The sequence below is a fragment of the Phacochoerus africanus genome, chromosome 16 (assembly GCF_016906955.1).
Source record: "Phacochoerus africanus isolate WHEZ1 chromosome 16, ROS_Pafr_v1, whole genome shotgun sequence".
In the NCBI taxonomy this organism is placed as follows: Eukaryota; Metazoa; Chordata; class Mammalia; order Artiodactyla; family Suidae; genus Phacochoerus; species Phacochoerus africanus.
In genome coordinates, this window is record NC_062559.1 from 48,303,338 (window position 1) to 48,314,148 (window position 10,811).

At 40.2% G+C, this 10,811-nt stretch overlaps 1 non-coding gene across 1 annotated transcript; it reads left to right on the plus strand.

The window, feature by feature from the left end:
* The first annotated feature begins 9,909 nt into the window (after window positions 1–9,909).
* Window positions 9,910–10,038, plus strand: LOC125117853 (small nucleolar RNA SNORA40). Its single transcript, XR_007132756.1, has one exon. It is a non-coding gene; the product is annotated as a small nucleolar RNA SNORA40 (small nucleolar RNA).
* The last annotated feature ends 773 nt before the right edge of the window (window positions 10,039–10,811 follow it).

Sequence of the window (10,811 nt, forward strand, 5' to 3'; positions counted from 1 at the left end):
CAAATGAGAATATACCGATTTCCCAACTGGTCATGATTTACCTTAAGCCACTGAACATATCGTACCTGCAGCTCCAGGGTGGTCTGTTCTACTTTCAATTCTAACGCCTTATACCTTTCCAGAAGAACCTCCTTCTCTGTTTTAAGCTTTTCATTTTCTTCTATCAGTTTCTGGTCCTGCTTTATTTTTGCCAAGCTGACATTAGACCCTAAATTAAAGTCACCAACAGCCAAATTTTCCCTATTAAAAACAAATTCACTCATTTTAAAAACCAAATTGTGTAAGAGTATCAGAGATCAAAATCTAAAATTATCTTGGGCTTTTTATACCATAAAATGTTAAAGTTAATTTTGGAAACCAAAACCTGTACCTAGCTCAACACTTAAAAATATTTTAACGCAATCTGGATTTTATAACTGAAAAAAATCATACTTCAAAGACAATGCCTCCAAATCTCAAAGAAAACATGTTTCAACTTCCTCATTGCAGTATCTACTCCAGCAAATACAGTAAAAAACATTTCTACATCAGCTTCTTCCAATCCCTCCTCCTCATCACCCCCGATCCCTCTGACAGCTTGGTTCCTAAAGCACTGATAAAATCCCAACAAACAGCTATATCACCCAAGACATGGCACTGCGGCCTGGATCACAACACAGAAGTATACGAATGGTTTGGTACTTTTAAACATCAAATCTGTCTTTCTGCTTCAAGTTCATGATTCAAAATTATCTAAAAGATGAGCACCTTTTGTAATAATCGATTTCCCTCACAGTAAATTTTCACAGGAAGAACAAAGGGCCTCTCTTCTGTTAAAAAGAAAAGGCAATTCCCTAAAACTCATCAAAATATTCTTAAAGCCATAGGAAACACTTCAAAGTTTATTTGAAATCCTAGCTCTTGCCTGAATAATTTAGATTCAGGTGTAGATTTTTATTTTTCTTAAGTGTTTTCAAAAAAGTTGGCTTGAAGAGTTGGTATGCTCAAACAATTTTAGGAATAACTGTTCTTTCAAAATGGCTTTGAATTAAAATATTCTTGCTGAAGCATGTTTGGGAAAAACAGGAACAGTCAGTATCATCCCTCAAAATCACTGAAGTAGCAGAGGACTCCAAAAATACAAGCCTTGACTTCTACCATGGAAAGGGCTCCTGCTATACATCAAAAATCACCCTAAATCCCACCACAGCTTACTTTGGAAATGTCACATGATTTCCTGAATCATTCTCACTCTTCAGTTCAAGAGGCAACCTCCCGCTTAAGCGCCCCTTTGGCCTGCTGAAGGTTGACTGGTTTGATCTATGCCCCCACAAGGGAATGGGGTTTTTGAGGTTCCTGAGGACAAGCTGACCAGGATCTGATTTTTTTTCCTCAGAGATGTTGGTGCTGGAAGTAAGTTTGCATTTTTCTGCAAATCCTTTCTTAGCCACCTCTTCCCCTATATCCACACTGCCATACTCAGCCTGAGCAATAACCGTTCCATCTTGATAGGTTGCTTTAATTCTCATTTTTATTTCCTTTTCAAAAATCAAGCTCCCCAAAAACGTTCTGCCCTAAGAAAGACAGGAAAAAAGAAGACATAAAGCAGCATATTTTTCTTCAATCATGTTTCTTCATGCTGAAACCTGTAAAAGTAGTCTTACCTTATTGTTGGCTAAATGCAAATACACTTCTGCATGTGTATGACTATATTCCAATCATATACTTGCTAAAATCCTTTCCAGAAGTAGAGCTAAGACCTCTAGAGGCAGCCATATTTATAAGTTTCAAAATGTGTACCAATTAAATACCCTAGAATAATTTTTTTTTTTTTTTTTTTTTGCTTTATAGGGCCACACCCGCAGCATACTGAAGTTCCCAAGATGGAGTTTAATCCAAGCTATACCCGCCGGCCTACGCCACAGCCACAGCCACAGCCAAGCCAGATCCGAGCTGCATCTGCAACCTACACCACAGCTCACAGCAACACCAGATCCTTAAACCACGGAGGCCAGGGATCGAACACACATCCTCATGGATCCTAGTCAGGTTTGTTACCACTGAACCAGGACGGGAACTCCTAGGATAATTTTTTTAAGCCAAGCAAACTGTGTTGACCATTTTGGCACCAACTAAATATAATGGTATCCTGAGAAGCTACAGCACATTAAAGACGGATTCTGGTATCTAGAAAAGGTGCTCAAATTCAACAAATCTTTAAAAATCCATTTTAAAGGCAGAAAAAGGTAATATTGTTTTAAAGTAAGACACAAACAGAAGCAAAAAAAAAACAGAAACTCAAAGCATAAAACACCAAAAATTTTTTTCTTCTTTTACGGCTGCACTTGGCTATAGAAGTTCCTGGGCTAGGGGATGAATCAAAGCTGGAGCTGCCAGCCTACACCACAGCCACAGCAATGCCAGATCCAATCTGCCTCTGTGACCTACATCACAGCTCATGGCAACACCAGATCCTCAAACCACTAAGCGAGGCCAGGGATGGAACTTATATTCTCAAAGAGACTACTTCGGGTTCTTAACCCACAGAGCCACAATGGAAACTCCAAAAACATTTTTCAAAAATCAACAAACTGGGAGTTCTTGTCATAGCTCAGCAGGTTAATAACCCAACTAGTATCCTTGAGGACATGAGTTCGATCCCTGGCCTTGCTCAGTGGGTTAAGGATCCAGCATTGCTGTGAACTGTGGTGTAGGCAGCAGAAACGACTTGGATTCTACATTGCTATGGCTGTGGCAGAGCCTGGCAGCTGCAGCTCTGATTCAACTCCTAGCATGGAAACTTCCATATGCCACAGACACAGCCCTAAGAAGTAAAAAAAAAAAAATCAATGAACTGAAATTATGAAACATGAGGGAGTTCCCATCATGGCTCAGCAGTAACGAACCTGACTAGTATCCATGAGGACATGGGTTCGATCCCTGGCTTCACTCAGTGGATCAGGGATCCAGAGTTGCTGTGGCATAGATCGCAGATGCAGTTCGGATCCCACATTGCTGTGGCTGTGGCGTAGGTCAGCAGCTGTAGCTCCAATTCGACCTCTAGCCTGAGAACTTCCACATGCTGTGGGTGAGGCCCTGAAAAGACCAAAAAAAAAAAAATGAAATATAAGGTGTTAGAAATTCCTAAATTAAAACACTCTTAATCAGAATATTGTTTAAGGGAGCAATATCTGGACAATTGGCATATGAGAAGCCATATGAGTAACTAGGTACTTGTTAACTTTTAATTACTGACTCTCCATCCACAGCACTGAGCAAAAATAGACCTAAAACACATGTGGAATTGGAAGATATCTTGAGATTTAATTTTAATAAGAACTTTCTTAGATCTCTAGAAATTTGAATTTCTAAAATTAATTTGCTATGATCTGGTTTGATTATTGTCATTCTTTCTCAAATTTCACTAATTTCCTTACCTAATTTTCACCATGTAGTACTGAGGAAACGAATCATTTCTCAGAATACGTTAAGGCATGAATTTGAAATAAATATGAGTACTACTCAAATTTATTTGTTCAATTTTATACACCAATGACTAGATTTATTTAAAAGGTTAAATCTACTGGTTCATATCTTCCTTGGAATGGGGACCTGATGCAGTTTATCTCATGCGCCGTACCTCCCTTACAGGAAGAAGTTTATTTTTATATAGATTTCCACTAGGTAAATATGAAAAACAATAGAGTTTATGCAGATAAAGAAAACCAAACAGGTAATCATACCAGTAATCATCCAGGTAACAAGAGCAGAAAGAACCAATCAGACACCAGAAAATACAAGCTGGCCACATTAAAAAAGAGAGAGAGAGAAAAAAAATTGTTCGGGGGTTCCCATCATGGCTCAGTGGTTACCGAATCCGACTAGGAGCCATGAGGTTGCGGGTTCGATCCCTGGCCTTGCTCAGTGGGTTAAGGATCTGGCGTGGCTGTGAGCTGTGGTGTAAGTCGCAGACATGGCTCGGATCCCGCGTTGCTGCGGCTCTGGTGTAGGCCGGCAGCTGCAGCTCCAATTTGACCCCTGGCCTGGGAACCTCCATATGCTGCAGGTGCGGCCCTAAAAGGACAAAAAGACAATAACAATAAAAAAGAGAAAATTTTCAAGGTTCAAGAAAGTAAGTAATACTGATAGGGTGGAACTACCTCTTTTTTAACTATCTAGTAGTATAGCGGGTAGAAGTGACACCTAGGTAGGAGTTCTTAACTTTTTCCATGGGCTTCTTTATCAGTCTGGTGAGCCCTTCGGAATCCTTCTCAAAAAAATGTTTCTAAATGTACAGAACTAGAGAAAATTACTTTACTGTGATACATTTTAACCCCAGGTTAAGAACCGCTATGCCCAGAAGGATGCATCTAAAAAAAGGGCAGGGGAGGAGTTCCCATCGTGGCTCAGTGGTTAATAAATCCAACTAGGAACGATGAGGTAGTGGGTTCGGTCCCTGGCCTTGCTCAGTGGGTTAAGGATCCGGCATTGCCATGAGCTGTGGTGTAGGTCGCAGGTGCAGCTAGGATCCCGCATTGCTGTGGCTCTGACGTAGGCCAGCAGCTATAGCTCTGATTCGACCCCTAGCCTGGGAACCTCCATATGCTGCAGGATAGGCACTAGAAAAGACAAAAAGGGGGGGGGGGGGGCAGAGGAGATGCAAACTACATAGGCTCAAGGATCATCAACCATCACTACCCAAAAGAAAAGAGAAAAAAGTATTTTTTAATCCACAAGCCAAATGACAAAGAATTTTAAGTTGCCAAAAACACAAATTTAAATTTTTCTCAAATCACAAAATTTAAAAATACATACATATTGAGACTTAAATTCACCAAGAATTTAATATAGAAAGCAAAAATGATCCAGAAGGAATCATCAACAAATGAGATCAAACAGGCAAAGCTAACAAACTCAAAATATAATCCACTGAAATATATCAGATTAAGATCTCCAATCAATTAGGAGTTCCTGTTGTGGAGTAGTGGAAATGAATCTGACTAGTATCCATGAGGATTCGGGTTCAATCCCTGGCCTTGCTCAGTGGGTTAAGGATCTGGCACTGCCATGAGCTGTGGTGTAGGTCACAGTTGTGGCTCGGATCCCGAGTTGCTGTGGCTGTGGCATCGGCTGACAGCTGCAGCTCCACTTCGACCCCTACCTTGGGAATTTCCCTATGCTGAGGGTGCAACCCTAAAAAAGAAAAAAAAAAAAAGAAAAAGGTAGGCTTCCTATAACACTACCCCTGAAATTATCAGATGTTTCCCAGAATTAGGTTGCTAAGCCCAAATTTAATGGAAATGAATTTAAACTGGACTCTAGATTAGCAGCACATCACTGGGCAACTACTGCATCAAACAGTGTTAGTCTCTGCCAAAATCATAAAATCTGATTAATTTTCAACCCCACTAATTTCAAGTCTGTGATATTTATGGCCAGGGCTAGGTTAAAGATCACTTTTGCTTAATACCTAATACCTTCTCAAAAGTAAAAGACAACAAAATAGTTACAGTCATAATTTTCTTCATCATAAAAGAGACTATCCTTTCAAGCTTTCACATCAGAAGAAACTATTTACATTTATTATATAAGCATATATATATGTCTTTTCTGATCTAGAATGTTTACCCAGGAGTTCCCGACGTGGCGCAGTGGTTAACGAATCCGACTAGGAACCATGAGGTTGCGGGTTCGGTCCCTGCCCTTGCTCAGTGGGTTGACGATCCGGCGTTGCCGTGAGCTGGGGTGTAGGTTGCAGACGCGGCTCGGATCCCGCGTTGCTGTGGCTCTGGCATAGGCCGGTGGCTACAGCTCCAATTCGACCCCTAGCCTGGGAACCTCCATATGCCGAGGGAGCGGCCCAAGAAATAGCAAAAAGACAAAAAAAAAAAAAAAAAAGAATGTTTACCCAAGCAAAGATGAGCACAAATATATTACTATATAATTGATTTCCAATTATTCTATAATTTCATAATTTTCACTATTTATACAAGCTTTAATATTAAAGATAATTAATGGATTTTCTTTTTGTCTTTTCTAGGGCTACACCCATGGCACATGGAGGTTCCCATTCTAGGGGTCCAATATGAGCTGTAACCACCAGCCTACACCACAGCCACAGCAACACCAGATCCAAGCTGTGTCTGTGACCCACACCACAGCTCATGGCAACACTGGATCCTTAACCCACTGAGCAAGGCCAGGGATTGAACCCGCAACCTCATGGTTCCTAGTCAGATCCACCGACCACAGAGCCATGACGGGAACCCCAATTAATGGATTTTTTTTTTTTTGGTCTTTTTGCCTTTTCTAGGGCTGCCCCCAAAGCATATGGAGATTCCCAGGCTAGGGGTCTAATTGGAGCTGTAGCCGCCGGCCTACACCAGAACCACAGCAACGCCGGATCCTTAACCCACTGAGCAAGGCCAGGGATCGAACCCACAACCTCATGGTTCCCAGTCAAATTCCTTAACCATTGAGCCACAATGGGAACTCCCAATTAACAGATTTTTAACCACACTAATATTTTAAGTATATAGTTTTACTTCCATTAACAAAAATATTTAAAATCTGTGACTTGCCTGATCAAACTGGGTAACCTCTTGGCCAGAAGGAATCTGTAATCCCCAAAGTCTATATTTTTTGGCAACACTAGAAAACTGCAGATCCAAAGGAATCTCAACTATATCAGATCGATTTAAAATTTCAGTATTTCCATAGTCAATGTATCTCACCAGACACTGGGGGGGAAAAAAATGAGAGAAATGCTAATACAGAACTTGGATTGAATATCTCCAAAGAAACCACCCAATTGCTACTCTGTTAATTACCTGTAAAATCATGATAGCATTGTACCTGAAATTGACAAACTGCATTCAAAAACAAGAGCTGCAGTAAAATCCTCAAAATAATAGAAAATCCATAGCCCATCAGATCCTGGGATTTCTATATTTGGCACTGGTTTAAATAGTATCAAACAATACTATTTCCCATGTACCGTTTCTCATTTTGACTTTAACAGTTGTATTTAAATAAACATAAATCTATGAAGTTTATGATCCTCTCCTATCTCGAATGTTAAAATCAATCAACATTCTTAAATTCAACTTGGAAACAATAAAATCTGAAAGGAAAGCCAAAGCTACAAAATGTCCTTTGATAAAATTAAACCCACTCCTGATATTAGACCTTGAAAAGAATTGAATTCACCCTTACCTCCAGCTCTACAGCTACATAAAAGGTGAAAAAGAAAAACGGTTCATCACAAGGTCAAAAGCCATTTTTCCCGTTAATTTAAAAAGTAAAAGCAGGAGTTCCTGTCATAGCGCAGAGGAAACTAATCTGACTAGGATCCATGAGGACGCAGGTTCAATCCCTGGCCTCGCTCAGTGGGTTAAGGATCCAGCATTGCCTTGAGCTGTGATGTAGGTCGCAGATGTGGCTCAGATCCCGTGTTGCTGTGGCTGTGGTATAGGCTGGCGGAAACAGCTCCAATTCAACCCCTAGCCTGGGAACCTTCATATGCCAGGGGTGCAGCCCGAAAAAGAAAAAAAAAATACAATAAAAGCAAAACCAAAAGCAAACACCCCAGTTATCAAACTGTGGGGAAAAGGCCTATTTCACTATGATAAACCATTATGTATGACAGTGATAAATCATGAGATTTTTTAAAAAGATATCTGGAGCATAATTCAAAGTGTTTCATCTTACCTCCTTATTATACCAAGAAAAATACTCATAAAATATATATATTATAAAACATTTTAAGTCCAGGAAAGCAGACACAGACAAAAACAGTAAAGGAAATCTTAAGAGAAATGCTTTTACACAGACTGCAATGTGCAACTGCCACCAAACAGCTCCACCGAATCCTGTCTGCACATTTTCTTAAAAATCTCCCACAATTTCACAATGTTAATAACAAAGTAGCTAAATGCAAAGAAAATTCATCACATTTAACCAAGGCATGAGAGAGCGGCAAGCCAATCTCCATTATTAAGAATGCACATATCAATTAAGGATAAATATAACCAGAATCAATCAGATGTTCATAGAAGAAACTCTTAAGTTAGGAAGAACCAAACATAACTATTAAGAACTGAGATGCAGGGAGTTCCCGTAATGGCGCAGTGGTTAACGAATCCGATTAAGAATCATGAGGTCGCGGGTTCCATCCCTGGCCTTGCTCAGTGGGTTAAGGATCCAGCGTTGCCGTGAGCTGTGGTGTAGGTTGCAGATGTGGCTCAGATCCCGCATTGCTGTGGCTCTGGTGTGACCCCTAGCCTGGGAACCTCCATACGCTGCGGGAGCAGCCCAAGAAAATGGCAAAAAGACAAAAAAAAAAAAAACAACAAAAAAACAAAAACCTGAGGTGCAAAAAACCAACTGGTCACTAAAAATAATCCACAAATTATGTAATATATTCTTGGATAATCTGGGGTGATTATATGACAACTTAAAAATCAGAAGAATATTCCCAAATCTGACCTGATTTTTTCAAGCAATTATTTCTTGTTTTCTCTAGGGGGAAATAATTTATGCTTTAATAAATTTATAAGTTCATTCAATAATATTTTATTACTACTATGAATGGCAATGAAGGGTAAATAAGCATCAAATTTTGGAACCAGAATATTTCTCAGAGCAAAAAAAATTGAACACTTGTTCCTGCCTTTTCATCATTGATGACTTTCAGTACTTTGCATCTGTACCAACATTTATCTTCAGAAAATAATCCACCATAAATCTACAAAGAAAAAAAAGAAAGTAAAATTATTTGGCATTTTAATGAATCCAAGTATGCTAAGTAGATCAGAATAATGGTTAGCATTTAGTAAGCACTTCCCAATGAGCATTTTATATGAAATAACTTATTTTCTTTTCACAAAAACCCTATGAAGCAGGCACTTTGTTTTCACCATTATATAGCCAAAGTCATAAGCTAGAAAGCAGCAGAACTAGGAGTGAAACTTAAGCAACTGACCTCAGAGTCTAGTATATTATTCTGTCTCTCCAAGGGGAAGAAAAGTGAGAGAGAGAGAGAGGAGGAAAGACATAAAACTAGGGGAAAAAAAGTCACAAACATCAAAAACTTAAAACCATGCTGTTTTAATGTCTTAAGACATAATGGTACAATTAAATGTTCTTAAAACATAAACACGATGGGAGTTCCCATCGTGGCACAGTGGTTAACAAATCCGACTAGGAACCATGAGGTTGCAGGCTCAGTCCCTGCCCTTGCTCAGTGGGTTAAGGATCCAGCATTGCCATGAGCTGTGGTGTAGGTTGCAGACGCGGCTCGAATCCCACATTGCTGTGGCTCTGGCGTAGGCCGGTGGCTGCAGCTCCGATTCGACCCCTAGCCTGGGAACCTCCATATGCCACGGGAGCAGCCCTAGAAAAGGCAAAAAGACAAAAAAAAAAAACATAAACACGGCAAGGACATGCCACTTAAGTCTACTTCTCAACCATGGTAGGATCTCTATGTCTTACCAGTAGAGAAAGACTCAAACTTTTTACTTTATATAAAAGCACTTCAGTGTTACTATAAATATAATCAATAAATTACAGAATGTCTTTACTACCAAACCTCTATTTATTTTAAATTTATATTTTAATCTAATTATTTTTAATGAAAGAACAAAGAAAAAAATTTATGTACTTTAAGTCAGTGTCTCAACCACAACACTACCGACATTTAAATCTCTGGTGGGGGCATGGGGCTGTCCTCCGTCCTATGCATTGTAGGATATTTGGCAGCAACCCTCACTGACCCCCACCCCCACGCCCTGGTCTCTACCTGCAAGATGCCAATAGCACTCCGTCCAGCTGGGACAACCAAAAATGTCTCCAAACATAATGTGATACTGACTGAGTAGCCAATGTCCCAGCTGAAATTAGAGAGGTGCATAGCTAACCAAGGAAATGAAATGAACCTGTGCAAATAAAACACCAAGCACTGTGGACAAAAACTTACAAACAGGTGCAAATAAAAACCCTCTTTTGCAAACCAGAACTCGCTGTTCAGTATCAGTTTTGATGCAGATAAGAAGGAACATGATAGGGAGTTCCCATCGTGGCACAGTGGTTAACGGATCCGACTAGGAACCATGAGGTTGCGGGTTCGATCCCTGCCCTTGCTCAGTGGGTTAACAATCCAGCATTGCCGTGAGCTGTGGTGTAGGTTGCAGGTGCAGCTCAGTGGGTTAACAATCCAGCATTGCCGTGACCTGTGGTGTAGGTTGCAGGTGCAGCTAGGATCCCACGTTGCTGTGGCTGTGGCGTAGACTGGAGGCTACAGAGCTCCGATTCGACCCCTGGCCTGGGAACCTCCATATGCCGAGGGAGCGGCACAAGAAATGGCAAAAAGACAAAAAAAAAAAAAAGGAACACGATAGCTTAAAGATTTAAGTGATGGGGGGAGGGTGTTGATAAACATAAAGGCTGCTTCCAGGACTACAGGATTAAAAATATTAAAGCTTAAGACAGAAGGGAAATTATCAGCCTTGTTGAATTAGTACTCTTAATTTTAATACTGTTCATCATGACATGAAACAAATACGGCTTCTTTTTTTAGGCTTTTACCTTGAGAACACAAGTGTCTGGACTATGGGTATGTCTTGTGCTTCAGGTATCAGCATATCACCAAGCATCTATACTCCTCGGGTGTGACAGCTTAGGAGCGAATATAATTTGAATTTAATGCATGTTTAAAGGATGTCTAAAATTCAGAACCATGGAGTTGCTGGCGTGGCACAGTGGAAAAGAATCCGACAAGAAACCATGATGAGGTTGGGGGTTCAATCCCTGGTCTCACTCAGTGGGTTAAAGAT